General features: G+C 50.7%; 1 protein-coding gene across 20 annotated transcripts in view; it reads left to right on the top strand.

The window, feature by feature from the left end:
* EPB41L1 (erythrocyte membrane protein band 4.1 like 1) overlaps positions 1-22,839 on the top strand; it is a 140,114-nt gene that overhangs the window by 49,189 nt on the left and 68,086 nt on the right. For 6 of the 20 annotated variants that reach the window (XM_080685617.1, XM_080685619.1, XM_080685620.1 and 3 more), the window contains exon 1: positions 19,148-19,489. The exons of 3 other annotated variants lie outside the window; for them this stretch is intronic. The gene's annotated coding sequence lies outside the window, so the exon portion shown is untranslated. Of the gene's footprint in view, positions 1-19,147; positions 19,490-22,839 lie in introns of those variants that run through there. 11 more of the 20 variants (XM_080685606.1, XM_080685607.1, XM_080685610.1 and 8 more) reach the window with 4 other exon arrangements.

Below are 22,839 nucleotides of genomic sequence, written 5' to 3'. Positions count from 1 at the left end.
AAGGCCAGGCATCCAGGTTGTTGGGGCAGGAACTGTTTGCGATTCCTCTCAGGGCTGAAGAGCCTGTTCCTTGTGTGCAGGCACTGCTGGGGACCATCCTCTGTCCAGCCCCTCATTCACTCTGAGATGGGGGGGCAGGGCAGGGCTATGAAGTGAGGCTGCCTAGGTTCAAATCAGGGGCCCCTCTCCACCCTCTTGAGTCTATTTCCTTGGCTGTGAAGTGGACAGGATGAGAGTGACCGCTCCACAGGGTCATCATGGGGCTTTATCATCCATGTAGGGCTTGGAAGCATACAGCACGACACTTGATAGGTGCTGAGCTATGATGACAGTGGTGAGGCCGGAACCTAGACTTCCCGCCTGGGTGGTCTCTTTTCCTGATGGCAGCCTACCGCTGGGGATGTAATAGTTTGTGGGTGTTGGTGCCCCTGAGTTGGAGAATGTGGTGGAAGAACTGAGTCACTGGAGTGGAGCTGTAAGGTGGGGCCTCTCCCTTTCCTCCCAGAACTATCCCCTTTTTCTGGGGTACTGTTTTCCCCAAAGGTATCTCTCTGGGTTAAAGTTTGGGCCCCCAGTGCAAGCCTGTTCCCTAGAGGTGCATTCAGGATACATTCTGGCCTTGAGGAGGGAGTGTCATCAAGGGCTTCAATCCTGGAGGGAAAGGTGGGCTCCAAGGATCCCTCCTTACGTGGCCACATTAGTTGCCTATTGCTGATGTAACAAATTACCCCATATAACCCAAGTTTATTACCTTATTGTTCTGGAGGCCAGAATTCTGAAAGTGGGCTTTATGGGGCTAGACAGGGGTGGGCAAACTTTTTGACTCGAGGGCCACAATGGGTTCTTAAACTGGACCGGAGGGCCAGAACAAAAGCATGGATGGAGTGTTTGTGTGAACTAATATAAATTCAAAGTAAAAGAGCGGAGGGCAGAGCAAGAGAACCCTCTGCTCTTTCTGCTCCGTGGGCCGGATAGAACAGCCGAACGGGCCGGATCCGGCCCGCGGGCCGTAGTTTGCCCACGGCTGGAGGCTGCCCACATTCCTTGGCTCATGGTCCCCTTCCAGCAATCACATCTCTCAAACTTCTGCTTCCATCATCACACCATCTTCTGCCTCTCAGTCCCCTGCTTCCCTCTTTCACTTATAAGGTCCTTGTGACTGATTATATTAAACCTACTAGATAATCCACAATAATCTCCCCATCTCAAAATTCTTAACCTAATCACATGTGCCAAGCCCTTTATGCCACGAGGGGGTAACATGTTCATAGATTCTAGGGATTAGGACATGGACATTGGCGGGGGGGGGGGGGCATTATTCTGACTATCAGGGTTGCCAATAGCAGGGGTCTCTCTGAATTAGTGGACCCCCAGGTATTGCTGGAATTTTACCACCAAACTCATGATAGAGAAAGGGCCAGGGAATCAGGTCTAGTATTCTGTGGTTGGGGAGGGACATGAGTCTGTGCCACCAGATTCTCCAGGATGAAGGGCCTGGAGGTAGGCCGTATGCCCTGTGACAGTGTGACAAAGGTGTTCCATGAGGCAGACATCAGAGAATGTAGCCCCTGGCCTTCAGCGCTAGGACTGGTAGGTGAGGCACTGCTACAGGAAACCAAGCAGCCCTGCCCATCCACCGCCATCACCGCAGCGTGTATGTGTGTTTGTGTGTGTGTTCACTCATCTGCGTCTCTGCAGCAATACTCTTGAGAGGGGCCAAGGAACAACTCTTTAAAAGGCCTCTTCTGTTCTTGTTCCTGGCAAAATAATTACACAAGTGACTAATTTTATCCCTAATTCCATAATTACTTTATTATGTAGCTGGTGAGAGGGCCCCCGAGCTGTGCCTATGGCGCCACTTTGGCTGCTGGCCCAGTTGGCCTGCTCAGCCAGCACAGAGCCCACCTCACTCTGGTCTTGTCCCGCCATTAAGGCAAGGTTGCTCCAATTCCTTCTGGCTGAGTCCAGCGACATTTGGTATTGTGGTCTGAAAGATCATCCTCCCTCCCGCCCACATTTATGTGCAAACATAGCTGCCTGGAGAATAAGAGCTCATACTTATGGAGCTGTCAGCAAAAGTCAAGAGATCTGGGTTCCAGTTCAACTCTCTCATTAACTTGCTCCTGGAGCAAGTCATTTCCCTCTGGGTCTCAGCGCTGTCATCTGTAAAATGGGACCTTTGGCAGCTTTAACACTTCCATGATCTGATGATAGGAAGTGAGAGAACTAAAACTTTGAGACTGAGGTCACTTTTTGCTACCTGCTGGCAATATACTCCAATCAAAGCATTAAAAATAATAGTACTAACAGTAGACATCATTTATTGAGGGCTTACTCCATAGTAAGCATTGTACCAAGTCCTTTATATTTTTCTCATTCTATATGCACATGATTCTGTGAGGCAGGCTGTACAGAAGAGGAAACAGCAGTGACTGGTAAAATAATCTGCCCACCAGCAAGTGGCAGAGCCAGGTCTGAAACCTGTGCCCTTAGCTGCTGCCCAAAGTTCTTGCCTTTCCCAGAGTTAGGCTTGTGGGGATGACTAAACACCTGGAAATTTGAGAATGTAAACTTAAACTTTATGCAACAAATAGTGGCAAAGTAAATTGGAAACTCCAGTAGACCAGCGAGTTGAGGGGCCCAGGGTTGCGTTCTAGCTTTGCCACTGGCTCAGTGTGACCTTAAGCAGGTCTCCAGGCCTCAGTGTTCCCATCAGTATGAGGGGGGTGGGATTAGACTGTCTCCCAAGGCCTTCCTGGTACTGATGCTCTGATTGTAGGTCACCTGGTCCCAGAAGGTGCTGTGCAGTGGGAGTCCAGCCCATGGTGGAGGCAGTGGGTAGCTGAGTTGGCAGCCATGGTTGTTTCTGTTATGTTCACCCTCGTGAGAACGGAGATTGCGTCCCACTGAGCATCTGCAGCATCAGTTTCCCAGGCCGTGGCGTCTAGAATAGGGAGCGGGAAGGTCATTTCCAGGATGTTCCTACTGCTCCTGCAAGATTACTGCACAACATGAGCTCTCTCAGGGGCTGGGGTTGGAATCTGCCTTGCTCCAAAGACTGCACTGGACTCGGCCAGGGACAAGCCGTGGCTGTAAGTCTGTCTGTAGGGGGCTTCTCGGGGGGGCCTACAGACCTAAGCATAATGAGTAATAAGAGCTATTTTGTTCCCTGGCATTACCACATGCAATGCACTTCCCTGGCAATATTACATTTAATTCTCTTAAACCCACATGAGGTAGGTGCTATGATCATTCCCACTTTATCGCCGAGGAATCCGACACTCGGAAGATTAGATAATTTCCTCCAGATCACACAGCTAGCGAGGTGTAGACTGGGATTTGGGATTTTGGTTCCAGAGCTCACAGAGCGGCCTTAGATTCTGAAACCTCATGGGCTGAAGGAATAAGCATGAGGTTAGGAGTCAGCTGGTTTTTGAATCCCTACTCTCTGCTTACCATCTGTGTTTCCTCTGGCAAGTTATTTTATCTGAGTTTTCATTTTTTTTAATATATTTTATTGATATTTTACAGAGAGGAAGGGAGAGGGATAGAGAGTTTGAAACATCGATGAGAGAGAAACATCGATCAGCTGCCTCCTGCACACCTCCTACTGGGGATGTGCCCGCAACCAAGGTACATGCCCTTGACCGGAATCGAACCTGCGACCTTTCAGTCTGCAGGCTGACGCTCTACCCACTGAGCCAAACCGGTTTTGGCTGAGTTTTCATTTTTTAATCTACAACATGGATGTGTTGATACTTGCTCGTTAGGATTATTTTAAAGATTGCTGGGATGGTGATGTGGGACAGTGTGTGGTAGCAGGTCAATAAAGGCCTTTCACCATTTGCCCCCCGCTTCACTTCTGACTTCCTTCTGCATACATGAGGCTCCCGCCACCGAGGAGTGTTCCTCACACATATTTCGTAGCTCAGGACCTTTGCACATGCAGCTTTGTGGACTGCCTGGAAGTTGCCATTTCTACCTGCTATTCCTTCTTTCACTACCTTTTTGGCTTTGATCCTTCCCTGTTTCCCTGAGGATTCCAGGAAGGGGAAGAGGAATGAGGCCAGATTCTCCCACAGGCCTGTGCTTCAGTGATTATCAAAACAGCCCCTCCATGGAGGCAGAATTGTGTCTGATGGCTTGGAAAGGGTGTGCAAGTGAAGTGTGTGTCTCTCCTTTGGATCAGTCCATTTCCATCTTACTATGGTCTCACTTTTTCCCATTTCTCTAGTCTTTAACTCTCTTTTTTTATTTTCTGTCTGATACTTTTTAAAATTAAAAATATTTTTATTGTGGTAAAACACACACATACACAACATAAAACTTATCATCCTAATGATTTTTAAGTGTACAGTTTGGAGTGTTCAGAATATTCACATTGTTGTGTAACCAGCACCACATCTATCTTCAGAACTTTTTTGTCTTGCAAAATTGAAACTCTATACCCATTAATAATAACTCTCCATTCCCCTCTTTCCCGGTCCCTGGTAACCACCATTCTGCTTTCTGTCTCTATGAATTTGACTACTCTAGGTACCTCATAAGTGGAATCATACAGTATTTGTCCTTTTGTGACTGGCTTATTTCATTTAGTGTAATGTCCTCAAGGTCCATCCATGCTGTACCCTGTGTCAGAATTTCCTTTCTTTTTAAGGCTGAGTAATATTCCATTGTATGTTTATACCATATTTTATTTATACATTTATCATTGGACACTTGGATTGCTTCCACCTCTTGGCTATTGTGAATAACGCTTTGAACATGGGTGCACAAAAATCTCTTCAAGACCCTGCTTTCAAGTCTTTTCGGTGTACACCCCGAAGTGGGACTGTTGGGTCATATGATTAGCACTTTTTAAGCCACTATTTATTGTGTGCTTACTATGTTCCAGAAATTGGGTTAAGCACTTGACATATATTCACTCATTCAGTCCCTTCATCCACTCTATATTGTAGGTCGAATTATCCCTAGTTTGCAGCTGAGAAGATAAAGGCTCAGAGAGTTGAAGTTATTTGCTCTAAGTCTCTCAGCTAGGAAGCGGTGGAGCAGGGATTAGAGCCCTGACCTGCTGCCAAAGTCCTTAACCATGTTGTACTGCCTCCTAGTGGCCTCTCTTTCTTCACCCGTCTATCATATTTTCTGCCTCTATTGCGTTGCCTCACTCTCTAATTCATGTTCACATTGTCATTCTCTTCCTGCCTCGTGTTGTGTTCACTCTCTCCAGAAACCATGTTTACTCTCTCTGGAAATTTTGAGCAACTTGTATAAAGGTCCTCTGACTGCTAGGAAGTTTTTGTGAATTGCAAACCTACAGAGGGAGGCCTGTGATTTGCTTTCTAATCATAATTCTCTGGATTTATAGCTGCCTCTCTTCCAGCAGCTGACAGAATCTCATTCTGTTGTCATATGGCTTCTGGATCCACAGATGTGATTTCTAAGAGATGCAGTGTGGTCCAGTGGTCAGAGCATATACTTTGATGTCAGACACGCTTGTTTAAACCTTTGTGCTGCCATTCATTAGCTAGGTGTCTTCAGCCAAGTTACATCTCAGTTTTCTCATCTGTAAACTGGGACTACTAGTTCCTGCTTCTGAGGGGTGGTTGTGAGTATTGCATAAAGTAGCTGTTTTGTTGCTGGTACTTTTATTACTGCTGTTTTAATATTAATATTCTGGTGGGAAGATTTCATGTATTTCAAAAATGCATAAGTAAATTGGAATTCACTAGCATTCAAGCCCTAGGATTCTGCTTCTTTTTTAGTCCCAATCAGTAGATCAACAGATAGTCAGAAGCTCAAGAAAAGGACAGTGCAGCCAAAGCCAGTGCCCCAGATGTGGACCTGGGAACAGGCCCAGAGTGGTGCTGTGCAGGCTGATTCCATTTCCTCTCCTCCTCTCCCCCACCCCATGTGGGTGCTATAACCTGCATGAGAAGAGCCTGCTGGCTGACCCCTCCCTCCATGAGACCAGCCTTAGCTGGAAGAGTCCAGAGGTGGAGAGAGTGGCTCTGCAGGATGTCTTGTTGCTAGGAGACTCCCAGAGGCAGTAAGGACCTGTTGTCAGATGATGATGGGCTGGTGTGCAGATGCAGAGCATGTGCCCCAGCTAGGCTTCTGTGGGTTTCTGGGCAGAAGATACTGTTAGCAACTGTGAGCTCAGCTGGGAGGAGGGGTTCTATAAGATATGGATCCTGAGAACCAGGGATCAGGATAACCTGTTCAGTTCTTCCATTTAACTCCTGATATGTCAAAGTCAGACCTGCATTTGATCCTGACTCGCTGTGTGACCTTTGGGCAAGTTTCATGCTGCTATACTTGCTGGGCCTCAGTTTCCTCATCTGTACAATGGGTAAATAATCTCCTCACAAGCCATTGTGAGGGTTAAGTGAAATCTATAATAATAAAAGCGTAATATGTAAATAGACCGAATGGCTGGACAGCAGAATAACCGTCCTGACGACCTTCTGGACGAAGCTGGGGCTGCGAGGGCCGAGGCAGCCAGGGCTGCGAGGGCCTACTCTTGCACGAATTTCGTGCATTGGGCCTCTAGTGTAAATATAAAGTGCTCTAGAGAAAGGAAGGCAAAGCATGAATCTGAAGATACTACTCTTATCATTATAACTAGAGGCCTGGTGCACAAAATTCATGCATGGGTGGGGTCCCTAGGCCTGGCCGGCAATCAGGGCTGACCAGGGCTGGGCCAATCGGAGCCTGAAGGCCCCTACAGGGTCGGGAGAGGAGGTGATGGTCGCCAGGCCGGGCTGGGCGCGGAGGGAATGGATGCCAATGCCGCCATCATCGGTGCCCCACCACCACGTGGTTCCCTGTCTCCCCCACTCCTACTTCCCTCGCTGCTGCGCTGCCACCGTGGCAGGCATGCGGCAGGCCTATCACGGCCTGCCAGCTGGGGGGGGGAACAGGGCCAATTGGGGCCTGCTGGCCAGGGGAGGTTGGCCGCCAGCCCCAAGGAGGGAGCTGGTCCTTGGGCCCCTGGGAAAGGGGCCGCGTCCGCCATCACCCACCCCCAGTTCCCCATTCCAGCCTGATCGGGGCCTGCCGGCTTGGGGGAGGAACCACACAAGGTCGGCTGACTGGGGGAGGTTGCACTGACCACCAGGGGGCAGTTCCTGCATTGAGTGTCTGCCCCCTGGTGGTCAGTACGCATCATAGTGACCAGTCGTTCGGTCATAACGGTCGCTTAGGTTTTTATATATATAGATAATAACTAGAGGCCCAGTGCACGAAATTCATGCACTTGGGGCTGTGCCCTTTCGCAGTCCGGGAGCCCTTTGGGGATGTCCAACTGACAGCTTAGCCTGCTCCCCCGTCAGTCAGACATCATTAGCGCTGCTGCCCCGATCGTCCCTCAGGAGCAGGGGGAGGTGGAGAAGCCCTCAGGGGTGGTCGGGGCCGGTGCTGGCAGCAGGTGCGAGCGCCAGGCAGGACCACGGCACACGGGAGCAAAGAATTTTCAGTAATCACCAGAGGCTTGCCCCAGTGACAGTGACCGGCGCCCCGCCTTGGTCTAGTGCCCCCGCTTACCTGCTCCACCATCCCGCCGTGGCCGATGTCCACCATGATCCGTGCTCTGCTGCCTACTGCTGACGCCCGCCACGTTCCACGCACCCCCTGGTGGTCAGCGCACGTCATAGCGACTGGTTGTTCGACTGTTTGGTTGTTTGGTTGTTCCACCATTCGGTCTATTTGCATATTAGGTTTTTATATATATAGATGTTCACACCCCCTCCCCCCAGAAAATAAGCAGCGAAACAAAACCCAAAGAAGCACAAAAGAAATAATTCTATCATAAAACAATCACTAGAAACATTTTGAAAGGTATATTTCCTTCCAGTTTATTTTTTTCTATGTATGCTCATATCTATATATATAAACAGGTAATATGCAAATTAGCCAGGCGTCATGACCGGCTCAGGAGGAGGCTGCATCACAACCGCTCAGAAGGAGCTGTGTGCGCAGATGGGCAGGAGGGGACTGTGTGCCACCCCCAGCCCCAGAGACACCCACCGGGGGTGGGGGCATGCTCCGAGCAGCTGCGGGGCGGCTCGGAGCATGCTCCCGGTGGGTGGCGGCCGTGGCCGGAGGGAAGCTGGTGCTGGCAGCCAGGGGAAGGAAGGCCTATTCTTGCACGAATCTTCGTGCATCAGGCTTCTAGTATATACATATTTTATAGAAATTGGATCATATGTTACATACTATTTTGTACCTGCTTTTTTCATTCTGTATTGTTATGAACATTAGTACATAGAAACATACAGATCTATGACATTATATTTTAGCTGCTTAGTATATCATGTCATATATGTATCACTATTTATATAATGTAGCTATGACTTTTGAACATATTAATTCCACTTTGCTCTGCTATACAAGATAAGACTCTTGTATACAACATACAAATATTCTTACAGCTGTATCTTTGTGTATGTCCATTGCTCCTGCAGGATAAATTCGTAGAAGAGGAATTTTTGGGTTAAAAGGTCTGCGCACTTTTAAGACTTATCATGCAATTTTCCAAAGTAGCCTCCAGAAAGATGAAACCAGTAGATGGCTGCATTGACCTGTCCGAGTCTGCCCAAGGGTGCTCATTGCCTTGATTACCAGACTGGAGGTGGGGTGGGGGGAGGTTCGCTCTGATGGACTGGGAAGGTGGGAGAGGCAACAGTAGTCACTATAAAGGGACTTTTGCAGAGACACCCTGGGCAGCTTGGTGGAGGGGCTTACCTGGTGCAGGATGTGATTGTCTGGGCTGCGCTGATCTGACCTGTATTGGTCAGGAGAGGCTGAGCTGGGCTGGACTATTGGTCTTGGTAGGCTGCACTGGCTCAGGCAGCATAGACTTGTCCTGGTGTGATCCTAGGCTCAGTCTGGTGTGACCAGCATGGTCACCAATCCAAGACGTTCATTCTTGAAGCTGGAATAGCCACATCCACATAGTGGATAGTGATTCATCAGAGCTGGTGGCAGCAGTTGCTCTGACAGGGTGGAACTGCTCTCACCCATCCTGTCACTCATCCTCTAAAAATAACTCTTCTGTTCCGAGTGACCGCGCCACCAAGTGTCTGGAGGCACAATTTCTTGGCTATGGCTAAGTGGGAGAGGCTGTGTGTGTGTGTGTGTGTGTGTGTGTGTGTGTGTGGAGGGTGAGGGGTGGCCATGGATTTGGGGTGGGAGAATGAGAGAGGCCAGGCTCCTCTTCTCCCCTCTGTCAGCTGGAGATGATCTGTCTGTTGGGGAAGTGGCAGCTGATAGGGGCAGGGGTGTCTTTCAGGACTATGTGATCACTCCCTGCTAAACAGGGGGAGAACAGAAAGAGGAAGGAAACTGTGGAAGCAATATGACAAGGGTGGGGCAGGCTCAGGGAGGAATGCATAGCATTTAGCTGATCAACAATTGAATCCAACAAAAGACCATTTCAAATCTCACCTTTAGGGTTTCCTGAAATTCAATAAAAATACAGCTGACTTTTTTTTTTTTTTTTTAATGAGAGAGAGAGAGAGAGAGAGAGAGAGAGAGAGAGAGAGATGAAAGGAACATAGGCAACCTTTTGGTGCACAGGACGTTGTTCCAACCAACTGAGCCGCACCAGCCAGGGCTAGCTGACTTCTTATCATGAATGATTAGAAACCATTTAGCCAAGGATTCTTTTTTTTTTTTTTCCCGAATATGTTTTTATTGATTTTAGAGAGGAAGGGAGAAGGAGAGAGAGAGATAGATAGAAACATCAATGATGAGACAAAATCATTGATCCGCTGTCGCCTACACGCCCCACACTGGGGATCAAGCCCGCAACCAGGGCATGTGCCCTTGACTAGAATCGAACCTGGGACCTTTCAGTCCACAGGCCACTGCTCTGTCCACTGAACCAAGCCGGCCAGGGCTAGCCAAGGATTCTCAACCAAGTGTCCGTGGACCAGGGGGGATCAATGCATGGACTTTATGACATCTCATGATGCCTCAAATTATAATAAGCGTGTGTGTGTGTGTGTGTGTGTGTGCGTGCGTGCGCGCGCGTGCGCGCGCCCACGTGCATTTTTCTGGGGAGAAACTCTGCAGTTTTCATTGTATTTAAAAAAACACAAAAAACAGGCACACAAAAAAGCAATGGCCCATAAAAGGTTAAGAACTACACTAGTTCAACCCCTCACATTATAGGTGAGGAAATTGAATCCAGAGAGAAACATGGCTACCTGAGATCTCATAGTCAAGATAAAAATCCAGGTTTCTTGACACCATCCTCCCCTGACAGGTCCCCTGAATCAGGATCCTGCTACCTGTAGTAGGCAGGACCCAGCTACTGTTTCCCAGGCCCTCCTCTTGGCTGGCCTGGATCTGACTGAACAGACTTGAGGCTTTCAATGGCAGTGGGCCAATGAGAACTCACTTCCAGACATTCTTATTCCCAGGAGGTCTTGTAGGGGAAGCCTCATGGGGCATCTCCTGACTTGCTTCCTTAAAGGGCACGTTAGCTCCACAGGTTAAATCCACCTCTTGTACCTTGATTCTCACACTTGGCAGGAAGTGCCCCTGCCCCTTCTGACATTGGGTCTGGAGAAAAGTACTGGTAAATGGTGCACTGGGAGGCGGGGGGAGTCTTTGGAAAAGTATTTAATGGATAGGCAGGAAGTCATAGCTAATGGTAAGAAGTTGATGCTGGTGGGAGGAATTCAACTCGGGAGTTTAGATGAAGTGGCGCGTGAGGATTAAACATGATAACCAACATTCATTGAGCACTTCCTATATGCCAGGCACTTTTCTAAGAAATGTGAATGTGTTATTTCCTTTAATCTTATAACCACATAAGGTTGTTATAAGGAAACTGAGGCCCAATGAGATTAAGCACAGCTAGTGACGGCTGAGTCAGGACATGAAGCCAGATCTGCTGATTCCAGTCACTCTGGAACCAGCATGGGCTCCTCACCTCTGTGCTGGTGGATCTCACACTTGAGTGTGCCCCAGAGTCATGAGAGGGCTGACAAAAGCATAGGGTGCTACTCTGAACTCCCCAGTTTCTGATTCAGAAGGTCTGGGGTGGGGCCTGAGGATTTGTACATTAAGGAGTTCCCGGGTGATGCTGCTGTATTTCAGGGACCACGCTTTGAGAGCCATTGCTTTCTGCTTTCCTGCTTACTCATAGGAAGAGATGAGCAGAGGGAAGAGAAGTGGTCATTGATCTCTCTTGTGTTATTGAAATATTCCCCCTGGGTCCAGGCCTCGGCCACCCTCCTGTCACCTACGCTTCACTGGGGACAAATTAATCTTCCTAAAACCCAGCTCTGATATGTCACGCTTCTGCTCAGTCTTCTGGACTCTCTGCTGTATGTACTAGTGCTGTCCAGCAGAACTGGCTGCAGCGACCGAAGTTTCTTTATCTGCACGGCCACTAACCACACGTGGCTATGAATATTACCGTTTCTCAACTTTAATTAATTTAACTTTAGTCACATGTAGCTCGTTGCTTGTCAGTGCAGGAAACCACTTGGTATGCCATTCGAGCTCCCATGTGCCTTTCCAGCCTTGGCCTCAGCTGTAGGCTGAGGTGTTTCCTGAGTCGCCCCTGCACTTCCCAGCCCTTGTTTTCTATTAGCTCCTCCTAAACTGTACTTCAGTCCTGCCTTTGATGCTCAACCCAAATGCTACCTCTGTGTGGAACCTTCTTTGACACCCAATCCCCTATAATCTCTTTCTCTTCTGAACTCCTAAACCACTTTATCCTTTTCTTACAATCTTTAGTACCTTTTGCCTTCTATTGCAGTTGGCTGGTGGCAGTGCTTTTTAGAAAAATATATATTTTCATTAATTTCAGGAAGGAAGGGAGAGGGAGAGAGAGAGAGAGAAACATCAATGATGAGAGAGAAGCCTTGATCAGCTGCCTCCTGCTCAGCCACACTGGGGATCAAGCCTGCAACCAGGGCATCGGAAGGTGATCTCCTGGTTCATGGGTTGACACTCAACCATGGAGCCACGTCGGCTGGGCTGATGTCTGTGTTTTATTTCTTTCCCTAAGCGGTGAGTTTTCGGAGAGTGTGCCTGTCTCCCAGCTGCCCTGTTCCCTAGCACAGGTCGTTCCAGGTGCACAGAGGAGCTCACTAAATCCCACAAGCCTTTGTCCTGGTGCATTGGGGAAACAGAGATGGATAACATGTCCTTCCTGCCCCCAAACTGCCCCAGACTCTCACAAGAGTCTCCTGATTCACCCCCATTAAAGCCAATGGTTATTTTGGGCAGGAAGATAAAGGCTACAGTGGGCCCAGTTGGCGAGGGGAGTCCAGCACTAGCTGCCCAAGCAAAAGGCTGTGTTTACACACACAGGCAGCTTCTCTGCCCAGCCTGGCCTGGTACGAGGAGATGGGAACATCCAGACTTTGCTGCCTGGCCACCTTGTGAAGTTGGGGATTAACCAGTGATGCAGCAGCTGGTCCAGCCGTCTGGTCCACACAGATGGGTGGACGAGGAGAGGGCTGCAAAGACTGCAGAGCAGTGCAGGCTTCTGGAAATGGTGCTTTGGTTAAGTGGCACCTGGGCTGGGAATGCAAATACAAGAATGTGTATGTGCTCTGAGCAATGGACAGACAGCAGGTGAAATTTTGCCCTGGCTTGGGGATTTATGAGTTTTTAGAGCAGTCTCTCTTGACATGGAAAGATGATTGAAAAGAAAAAACAGCTTTCTGGTTTCAGACTAGTACTAAGAATATTTCATACCCCCAAAACTTCTAGCACAGACTCATCTCTGGGACAAAACATTTAAAAAAATAAAACCTTATTGAAGTTATAATATAGTTGCAGAAAGGTACACAGGCCATAAGTTTACATATATTTGTATAACTACCCCCCCTCCCCAGCAAGAACTAAAACAGCCAGCATGTCCATAGTAAGTTTGTGTTACAGCAAATATATGTAGGATTAATGGTGAAAACAGGCTTTGCAGTCAGGCACATCTGGGATTGAATTCTGCCCCCAGCCCCTACCCACTAGCCGTGTGAACTTAGACTGTTCTGTTAGTGACTTAACTGTTCTGAGCTTCAGTTTTCTCTCCTGTAAAATCAAGGTAGAATATATAATCTCTGCCTTACAGAGGAGTAAGAAATTAAAAACGGAAAATGTATGCAAATTGCTGGGCACAGCTCCAGCACGTCATGGGGTCTCAAACATTCTCTGCGATGATGATGTTGATTGATGGTGTCACTGCAGCCTCTCCAGCACATGGGACCCTAGGCATACATGCAGAGCTTTGCTTCTTTGCCTCTCTCTGCTCCCTGCCTTTGTATGATACTCTCTAAGGTCTCTTCCGACTGCAAGGAATCTGTAATGCTGTGATGATGCAAATCTCAGCTGACACTCCAGTCACCTGATGGGAGGATGGGTGGACGTCTGTATCCAGTGGGAATGTGGCCAGATCTTTTGTATTCAGGCCCCAGGAGTATGGCTCCCAGACCTCCTAGGAGAGGACTGATTTCCCAGTGGCAGTCAGAGTGGAGTGTAGCCAGGTGGAGTCGGATTCAGCAGAACTCAGCCCTGGGAGTGTCCTGGCACCCTGGTGAACGAACTCCTGACTCTAGCTTGCTCCTTGGCCTCTGGCTCTGGGAGTGCAGATGTGTCCCGGGGGCATACACTGTGCACATATTTTGAGCTGGGCACTGCGCTGGGTAGGGCTAGAGGGCAGAGGGCAGGAAGGAGGTGAGAGGCTAAGCCGTACCTTCTGGTAGGGAGGGGTCGTTGCAAAGAGGAGGGGATCAGGAAGGACTTCCTGGAGGATGGCTGGAAGAATGGCCATGGGAAAGGGAAAGAGGGTCTCCCAGGCAGAGGAAGAACATGTGCAAACGCAGAGAGACAGAGCCATGCTGTACCCTTGAGGCCCAGAACCATCCAGTTTAACAGAGTTCGCCACACAGCCTGAGGATGTGGCTGAGGAGTCAGGTGAGACCTGGCTGTGAATGGTCTGGAGAGTCAGGCCGAGGTGTTGGGCTTGCTTTACCAGAGAATGGGGAGCCGCTGAAGGTTCTTGCTTTGAGAAAGCAGAGCAGAACCAGATCCTCAAGTTGCTCAGTGGAGACCCACAGTGTTCTTGGCCAAAGATGGTGGCCCAATGTTCAAGCCACTGGAATGAGCTGTAGGAGCCTCTGGGATGTCCAGACATGTGCAGGATGTGGGGATGGGAGTGTGGGGTGTGGGTGGCTGGCTGTGGGTACAGAAGAGGAAGGGGAGGGAAAGGAGGAAGAAAAAAAAGGAGGGGGAGGGGGAGAGGGAAAGTCTCTCCCATCTTGGAGAGACTGCAGTCTTGTTGGAGAAGCCAAAGAGCTTCATAACAGTTGAGTCCCAGATTCAGAAGTGCAGATGAGTTGTGGGGCCAGCAGGGTCAGGATGATTGGAGCATGGGTGAAGGCAGGAGGGGAGGGGATGAAACCTCTGGAAGCTTTGGAGAGACTGAGGGCACTGCATGCTAACCCCTTTGTGGGTATTATGTCATCCTCCTAGGAGTCCTAAGATGTGGTGCTGATGTTATCCCCATTCTACAGAGGTGGGAACTGAGGCTCAGAGAGGTTAATGCTTTGGCCAAGGTCACACAGCTCCTGTACTATTAATGAACCTCCCCCATCCCTGCCTCTAGTGCCCTCCCCCGAGGTAAATGTTGCACTCAGGAGCTCCAACACCACCATAGTAGATATGGAAAAGTGTAGCTTTGTCATCATTCCACGCACAGTATGACCTAATGCAGGAGTGCGTGGTTCCCTTGATCTGGGTTGGCACGTCCCTGGGGATTGCAGTGCTCCCTGGGAGGCTTCCTGGAGGAGACTGAAGGAGAGGATGTAGGGGCAGCTGGAGGGAGAGGTCCCTACCAGATGGGTGTTACACCTGTCCACCCTGCCTGCTCCCTTCAGAACAGCTGCCCGCAGGGCCTTCCAGAGAGTGTCAAGGATTAGTGAGAATAGCCTTGCCTGGCAGAACTTCCCAGGCTCATGGGTCATGCTGCTCTGGAAAGTTTGGCTCTGGTAGCTTCCTCCGGAGGCTGGCCCAGCTCTCCGCTGCCTGGGGCTGCAGCTCAGCCCACCCAGGCCTTACAGCCCTCTGGGGCCAAAACCAATGCCCTGCAGCTCTCTTGCCCTGGAATACCCTCTTCTCAAGATCGTGCCTTTGTCCCAGCTCAGTTTAAGCATCCCCTCCTCTAGGAAGCCTTTTCTGAGCCCCATGGGCTGGGTGAGGACATACTGCGTCTAAGCCTGTGTGATCAAAAGAAATATAACGTGCCCTATACATGCGAGCCACTTATGTAATTTAAAAATTTCTAGTAGCCACATGAAGAAAAGCAAAAAGAAACAGATAACATTATTCTAATGATGTATTTAATCCAATACATCCAAAATACAAAAACATTATTAATGAGATATATTACATTTCTTTCATTAAATATTTAAAATCTAGTGTGATTTGTACTTACAGCTCATCTCAATTTGCAGGTACCACATTTCAAATGCTCAGAAACCACTTGTTATTAGAGGCTGCCATCGTGGGCAGCACCGTTCTAGAGTCAGGGAGAAGAGCTCAGGGTTTGGCATCAGGTAAACATGGCCTGCCATTTATTGGCTGGGTGAACTTTGGGATGTCGTTAAACCCTCTGTTACTTCACCTGTGAAAGGAGTCAGTAATTCCGATGCTGGAGAATTGTTGTAAGGATTAAACAAATGACTGTGTCTGGTGCCAGAGTCAGTACTCAGAAAATGATGGTGCTTCATCTTACAGGAGCCTCTGGTTTATAGGCCATGCTCCCCAACTGGACTGATTGTGAATTCAAGGGTGGAGGCTACCCAAATTCTCTCTCCTTCCTCAGTGCCCGTGTTCAGTGTGAACATCACTACTTGCTGAATGAAAGATTAAATCTTTGGGCTAGGAGTGTTTGCCACCCACCCTGCCCACCCAGGAATCAAGGGGCCCCTGGTGACTGGGAGTCAAAGACCACTCACTGACTATTTGGGGTGGCCATGGCAGAGACCACTGACTTCAGGGGTGACCTTGGCAAGTCTCTCATTCCAAAGACAAAAGGGGGGTGGAAGAGGCATTGCATAAAATGTTTGGTTTAGTCTCTGCTCCACCAGTGGCCTTGGGGGGGCTGTGGCTCACACTATGTGCTTTGCCTTTCCAGCCAATGGACTGAATCATTTCCATCCTTTTTCTGGCTTTCCTCTATCCTGACACTTTTGTACTATCAAGAATTTCTCCTACATTCTAGGCAGACCAGAGAGGGATAAGGGATTCTGCCATCATTTGCTGACCTCCCCATCACAGCAACCCCCTGACAGAAGTAGGGCAGGAAGAATTTCTCCCATTTTATAGGTGAGAAAACTGAGTCTCAGAGAGGTCAAATAATCTGCCCAAGTAACACAGAAAGAAATGATAGAGCCAGGGCTGGAAGCAGAATTCAGAACTAAAAGAACTGAAGAGACCCTCTTCATTAGGAGAGGTGAGGGTTCCTCTTCCTTCTTGCATTTGTCCATGGTGGCTTTCATGAGATAGGGCCCTGGGTTGGGTCCTGTTTCTGTGCCTCAGTTTCCCTGCCTATGGAATGAAAGCAGCCAAGTAACTGGGGTAATGATTTTAACTGATGCACAAGGGTCCTGTGTTCTTCGGAGAGTGCCCCCAGCTCCCTCCCTCTCCCCAACCAGATTTCTCTAGAAAACGTTATTGTAGGGTTAAGTGGCAAGTAGCTGGTCCAGAAAGCCCGTGCTCCAGTGCGGTGTAACCTTGGACAAGTCACTCACCACTCTGGGCCTCAGCCTGCCTATTTATAAAATGAGGGGTGATGGATCTCATAAGATGTGAAGATTGCCATGAACGTACATTACATACTAGAAAGTGCTAGAGAAATGTTAGTCAATAATAATAATAATAATAATAATAATAATACTAGTAATAATAAAGAAATAGAAATAATGATAATAGAAGCAACCTAATTTTTCTGTGTGGTCCCTCTATCCTGAAGTAAAATGGGCTCTTTGGGTATTAATCCAGAATGATGTCTGGGAACGTCCTGCCTTGGTCTTTGGAATGTAGCCTGGATTTGTCTGGGAAAGTGAGAGGCTCTATCCAGCTGAGGAGGGTGGGAAAGTGGCCCTGCCCCAGGGGAGGAGGGGGAGGGCTCCTGCTGGGGGAAGGAAGGGAAGGGGGTGGGTCCAAGGAAGGAGAGTTGATGGAGGAGGAACCAAGGGCTTTGGCCATGCAGCCCTCTCCTGCCCACAGGAGCCCAGAGTTGGGAATACCAGCAAGCAGAGAAAGCTGAGTCAATGTGGAATAAAAATTCTTGAAGGCAGGCAGTCAAGAATCTCTTAGCAAATGTGCATATGAAACAATAAATTCATCTGGTGTAACTCCTTAGTTTTCTGATCCTTTCACTCATTCATATGAATAAATGTGGAGTGAACTGAAATGTAGGGTGAATAGAGCACCCGCAGTGGCAAAGTGGCTTGCCCAAGGTCACGCCCCTGAGGGCTGGGGGAGTTCCTGGGAAGAACTGAATTTGAGAGTCTGGGGAGTGAAAAGTCCAAAGCACAGGAGGAAATCTGTAGGGAAGTTTGCCCAGCAGGACTCTGGTGTTTCTGTGAATTGGCCCTGGGCTGACTTGGACATCTTCCTGTCTCCTGTCCGGAGGGAGGGCTTATTCTCTGGGACTGGGAAGGATCTGGCTTCCTTCTGCTCTGCCCACTCCTGAGCCTAGTGGGCAGCAGGGAGAGTGAGGGGACCGGAAACTGTGTCTTGGGAACATCTGGAGGAGTGCATTGTGTTTAAGTTGGAGAAAAGAAGGCTTGGTTCATGGGTGGGGAGAAGGGACACAATTGCCATCTTGGGTTCTCTGAGGGGTGCTGGGAAGAGGGCTTAGCCTCGTTTTGTGGAGGCCTTAGTGTTGGCACTAGGACCTAGGGTGGAATGTCACCATGATGGAGCACCACCTTGGGAGGGAGAAGGGAAGGGAGGAGTTACCTGCCCTGAGCATAGGAGTAGAGATGGATTCTGGTGAGGTTGACACTGAGGGAACTGCAGCATGGAGGACAGAAGGCTCAGCTCACATTTCCCCAGCGTTGGACATCTGTGGTTTCCAGGTGGTGGATTCTGTGGTGCCTAGAACTATAGCTGGCACTAATAGGTACTCAGGAATTATTTGAAGAATTAAAAGAATAAATGTATATGCCAGGGGGTGGGGATGGTTAGGGAGTAGGGGTCATGTGGCTACAAATGCAGACCCATGGGCAGAAACCTTTGGCGATCATGCTGTGGGTTACGTACCATCTTCTCCAGGCCTTCCTGCAGTGAACTGGGTCCCCTAGGGATTGGTACGTCCAACCCTTTCTTTCATTGTTTGCAAATTGAGGAGAGCAACTTGCCCAAAGGTATTGCTCGAGCCAGTGGCCCAGCTGGTCTGGAACCCAGGCCCTCTGTCTCCCAGGGTCCTCTGCCATTTGAGGTCCTGGCCTGTTGGTTGACTGAAGTGGGGATGCAGTGGCTGGGAGTTAGTGCTGCTGGAGGGAAGGAACATGGCTTCACTTGGTTTTGAGCCATGACCTTGGTGCCCCAGGCCCCTTGGCCCCTACCACCTGTCTGGAGCCTGTGTGCACACCCAGCATGAGCTCACACACGTCTGTACTTGGGCTCAGTCCCCACTTATGGTCATTGTCACTGGAGCACATATGGACAAATGTACACATACACTCAGACACACAGGATCCCAGGAGACGTTTGCACATACCTCCTCCCTCGTAGGGGAGGAGCTCTTAGTCCCAGGGAGATGGCCCTGCTATGCTGCCTGGGAGGAGAGGGTATCTGGCTAGGTGGGCTGAGAGGCCCACTGAGACTGAGTCACCCCTTCTGAGTCAGAGGTCCTCCCTCGTCCCTCTACCTTCCCCCACCTCTCCCCTTCCTCTCTCCCTGCGGAGCCTCTAAGAGGGCTTGGCCCAGCTAGGAGGGCTGAGGCTGGCCTGGGCCGGTGTGGGGACAGCGGAGACCCAAGCGTTGGCTTCTGATGCAAGGTCCCGCAGTGGTCTGCTGCTCTGGCAGCCGCGGGAGGAGGTGGCCTGGGAGCCTGAGCGATAGAAAGGGAGAGGGAGAGGGAGAGGGAGAGGGAAAGGGAGAGGGAGACGGGCGAGAGGAGGCGGAGGCAGGGGCAGGGCGGCCCGAGGGAGCAGGCAGGCGCGCAGCAGCGCTCCTAGGCTGGGCTCGGAGGCCGGGCGGGGGCGGGGGTGGCCGCGCGTTGGGCGCCAGGCCCGGGGCTGTGGGCACAGTGCCCAGCCCCCGGCGCACGCCGAGCTGCCGCCACCGCTGCTGCAGTCGGCATCCATCAGCGGGCGGGGGTGTCACGGAACAGGCTGCTCCGCAGAGCCCGCCGCGGCTCCCGCGCCGCCCCGCCCCGCCCCAAGGCCTGCCACCCGCGGTAGCCGAGAGGGCGCTCGGCACCCAGCCTGCCCGAGATGGGGACTCCCAGGCTCAGGTAGGCACACGGGGGAGATCAGGTAGAAGGGGGTTGGGGGTGGCTCGGCACTTGTAGGCCCTGACTCCACTGTTGGGGGAGGACTGGGGGCGAGACTGAGAGGAACTGAGTTTTCAGGCTGTTGGCCCCCTGGCCAGTGTGGGGTTGGTCCTTGCTGTTCCTCCCTGCCTCCCAGCTCTGCAGCCTCCCCAAGGCCTGGAGAGGGAGGCGGGGAGGTGGTGAGCTGGTGCTTGCTGTAGGGATAGAAGGTTGCTGCGCCCCCACCCGCCACCCCCACCTACACCCCACTCTGTTTTCAAGACCACTTCCGCCCCCTCTGTGGAGGTCGAGGGCTCTGGGGCTCTCTCCAGCCGCTTCCGATGCTGCATGACTGTCTGGGCTTGGCTGGAGGCAGGGATGCCAGGGAGCTCCTGCCCTTGCCCTTATCCCCTGGGTACAGACATTTCCCCACTCCATGTTCACTTCCCATCCCACACCTCTTCCAAGTCCCCCAAAACTTGGGGGTGGGCCTTAGCCCCAGAACCTCTGCGGTTCTGGCTTGGTATTGTTTTGGCAGCTGTTGCCCCACTGATTAGAGGGAGAGGACTTGCTGGTCCCAGTTGTGTCTGGCACCTTCACGCTTGGGGATGTCCAGGGGTTCGGGTCTTGAGGATAGACCGGGGGTGAAGGTGATGGGGGTGGATGACTACATCCACTGGGGTACTTACTGGAAGCTGAGGGCACTGCTGGCAGAGCTATGGCCCAGGGTGATCCATGTGGACCTTGAGGGGCTAGACAAGGACTAGGAAGGAGTTCTGAGGATGCAGTCGCCCTCCGCTGCCGGCCATGGTCCTTGCTTTCACCCTGGAGCTCTGAGGATGCATTGGTGGGAGAGAAACACTACCATGTGTTCCTGCCTTCACTTCTGGATCTGCACAGCATCTCCTCTGCACCCAAAAGTGGGGATATAAGGGGGCTGGATTTAGGACTTCTGTGGGGCCATGTGGGGTCCTGCTACTCCATCTCCCCTGCCCCACCTCCCTTAGGAGTCATCCAGAATCAGCTGCAGTTGGGCCAGATTGAAAGCTGGGGACTGTGATTGTGCCCTTAGGAGCTCCTGGAAGACTCAGTGCCGCCTGTCCTGGGCAAGGGTGTGGAGGATAGAGGCTGTGTGCCGCCTGTCCATCCATTCCTCCAGATGGAGCCTGCAGCAGAGGCAGCCGGTGCCAGCCTCCTCTCTGAGCCACCGTGGCCCAGGAGGCTCTGCCAGCTCCGTACAGGGATGGAGCTGGCTTCTGCTGGCCAGCCTGAGGTCATGCTGCCCAGTGACACCATGGGCAATATTTGTGGTGTGAAGAGTACGGTCCCTTGAGGGGCACCTAAAGGCAGTCCTGGAGGAGATCAGTGCAAGGGACATTTTTCCTATTAAAACCCTTCCTGGGTCACATGGCAGTTCCCTGGGCCCAGCTCTGTAAGCTTCATGGGGGTTTGCTTCCACAGAACAGTGTTGGTCCTGTAGGCCTAACTTGATAAGTATTGCAAGGATGAATGAGGCCTAGAGAGGAAGAGTGAATTGTCCAAGGTCATATAGCAACTGAGTGGGAAAGCCAGCACTAATGTACCAGGTCTTCTATCTCTTGGTTTGGGGTTCTTACAGCCCAAATGCCTGCTTCCCTGTTGTTGTGGCTGTCCCATACCCAGGCTGGGCCTTTAGGTGGGGCCTTACGTTGACCTCCCCCAGACCAGCCCTTGCCCACAAAATGTGAGGAAGAGAGGCCAGGCTGTGTCACAGATAATGGGCAAGGGCTGAGGCAATGGGTAGCTGGCTGCACCGGGCTCTCTTGGGAATGTACAGGGTTGAGAGGACCTTGGGTGCCCAGGGGTGTTCTGGGCCTGAGCCTCTGGGGGCAGTGGAGGGACCTCAGGTGGGAAGTGGGTCTGTGTTAGCTTCAGCATGGACATCACTGTGGGCCTCTCTGGGCTTGTGTGTCCCCATTATTAAAAGGGGATAATAATCTGCGTCTGGAATAATGACTATAAAACCAGAGTGAAGGCATTTATTGAGCATTTACTGTGTACCATACAGTGTAATAAGTGTTTTGCATCATCTCACAGCAACCTTGTCAGGTAGATGCTATTATTACCCACTTTTTACAGGTGGAAAACTGAGGTTCAGAGAGGTTGTGTCACTTGCTTGAGGTTACACAGCTGGAAAGGGTGGGGTTGTGTGAGTCCAGAGCACGTCTCTCTACCATGATATTACACTTGGGGCTGTATCTGGAATACCAGTTGGGTGTCCAGCAGAGCCAGACGACTGATGTGCCAGGGTTGGTCCAGGTGCAGAGGTCTGTGTGTTGGGTCTTTGAGTCAGGGGTGGTTCTATGGCATGAGTGCTCCAGGAGTCCTGAGGGGTAGGGGCACAGAGGTACCGGCTGGAGGCCTGAGAGAGGGGTGGGCCTTGACCTTTGCTTCTTGGCAAGGATCTCCTAGAAGTAGGGATGTGCTGGATTTCCTGCTGCCATTGGCCATCAGGGAAGACCTGCTGGCCCTGCCACTCGCCCCCTGCCACATTTGGTAGGGCTCCAATGACCGGGAAACAGAAAGGTGGAAATGCAGGGCATCTGCTAGTATGGTGTAGGGGAGGCCATGTAGGGAGGGGACCTGAGCCTGGGTGGATGGCTTGGGAGTGAGCAGGCTGGTACCACTTCCTTTGTGAGTGTGAGGCTTGTGAAGACTAATAGCAATCAGCATTTGTTGAGCACTTATTACATGCCAGGTACTGGTTTAAGGGCTTACCCTGTATAACTTATACAAGCTTCACAAAACCCTATGAGATAAGAATTCTTCATTTCACATTTTACAGATTGAGGGAACTGAGGCTTAGAAAGGGGAAGACAGGGGCTCAAGGTCACACAGTTAGGTCTCAGGGAAGCCAGGATCCAAATCCAGACAGTGTGGGTCAGAGCCATGTTCCTGAAGGGCCTTATGGTCTAATTGGGAGGCACAGACAGGACACAGGAAAGGGAAAGGGTGAGTTATGGCATATGCTAAGCAGGGATTTCTATTTTGGTGATTAGAGAAGGCTTCTGGGCACCAAAGACCAAGTGGAATTTTGATCGTTTGTGGGGAGGGCATCCATTCTCCCAAGTCAGAGGGGAAGGAAATTGGGATGCCTTTGAAGAAGAGCAGATGCCTGGTGTGCATGGAGCAGATGGTGCAGGGTGCTGGGAGGTGACTCAGAAAGTCAGCTTGTGTTTGGGTCTTTTGGCAAAGCTCTGAAATCCACCAGATCTAGTCAAAGCGCCGCTGTGTGCTCGCCACGTGGCCTTGGCCACATCACTTAGCTGGCCTGCGCCTCAGTTTCCTCATCT

Source organism: Plecotus auritus, assembly GCF_963455305.1.
Source record: "Plecotus auritus genome assembly, chromosome: 8".
NCBI classification, from domain to species: domain Eukaryota; kingdom Metazoa; phylum Chordata; class Mammalia; order Chiroptera; family Vespertilionidae; genus Plecotus; species Plecotus auritus.
The sequence above is the reverse complement of the archived record's forward strand: the minus strand, read 5'-3'. Positions and strand labels throughout refer to the sequence as shown.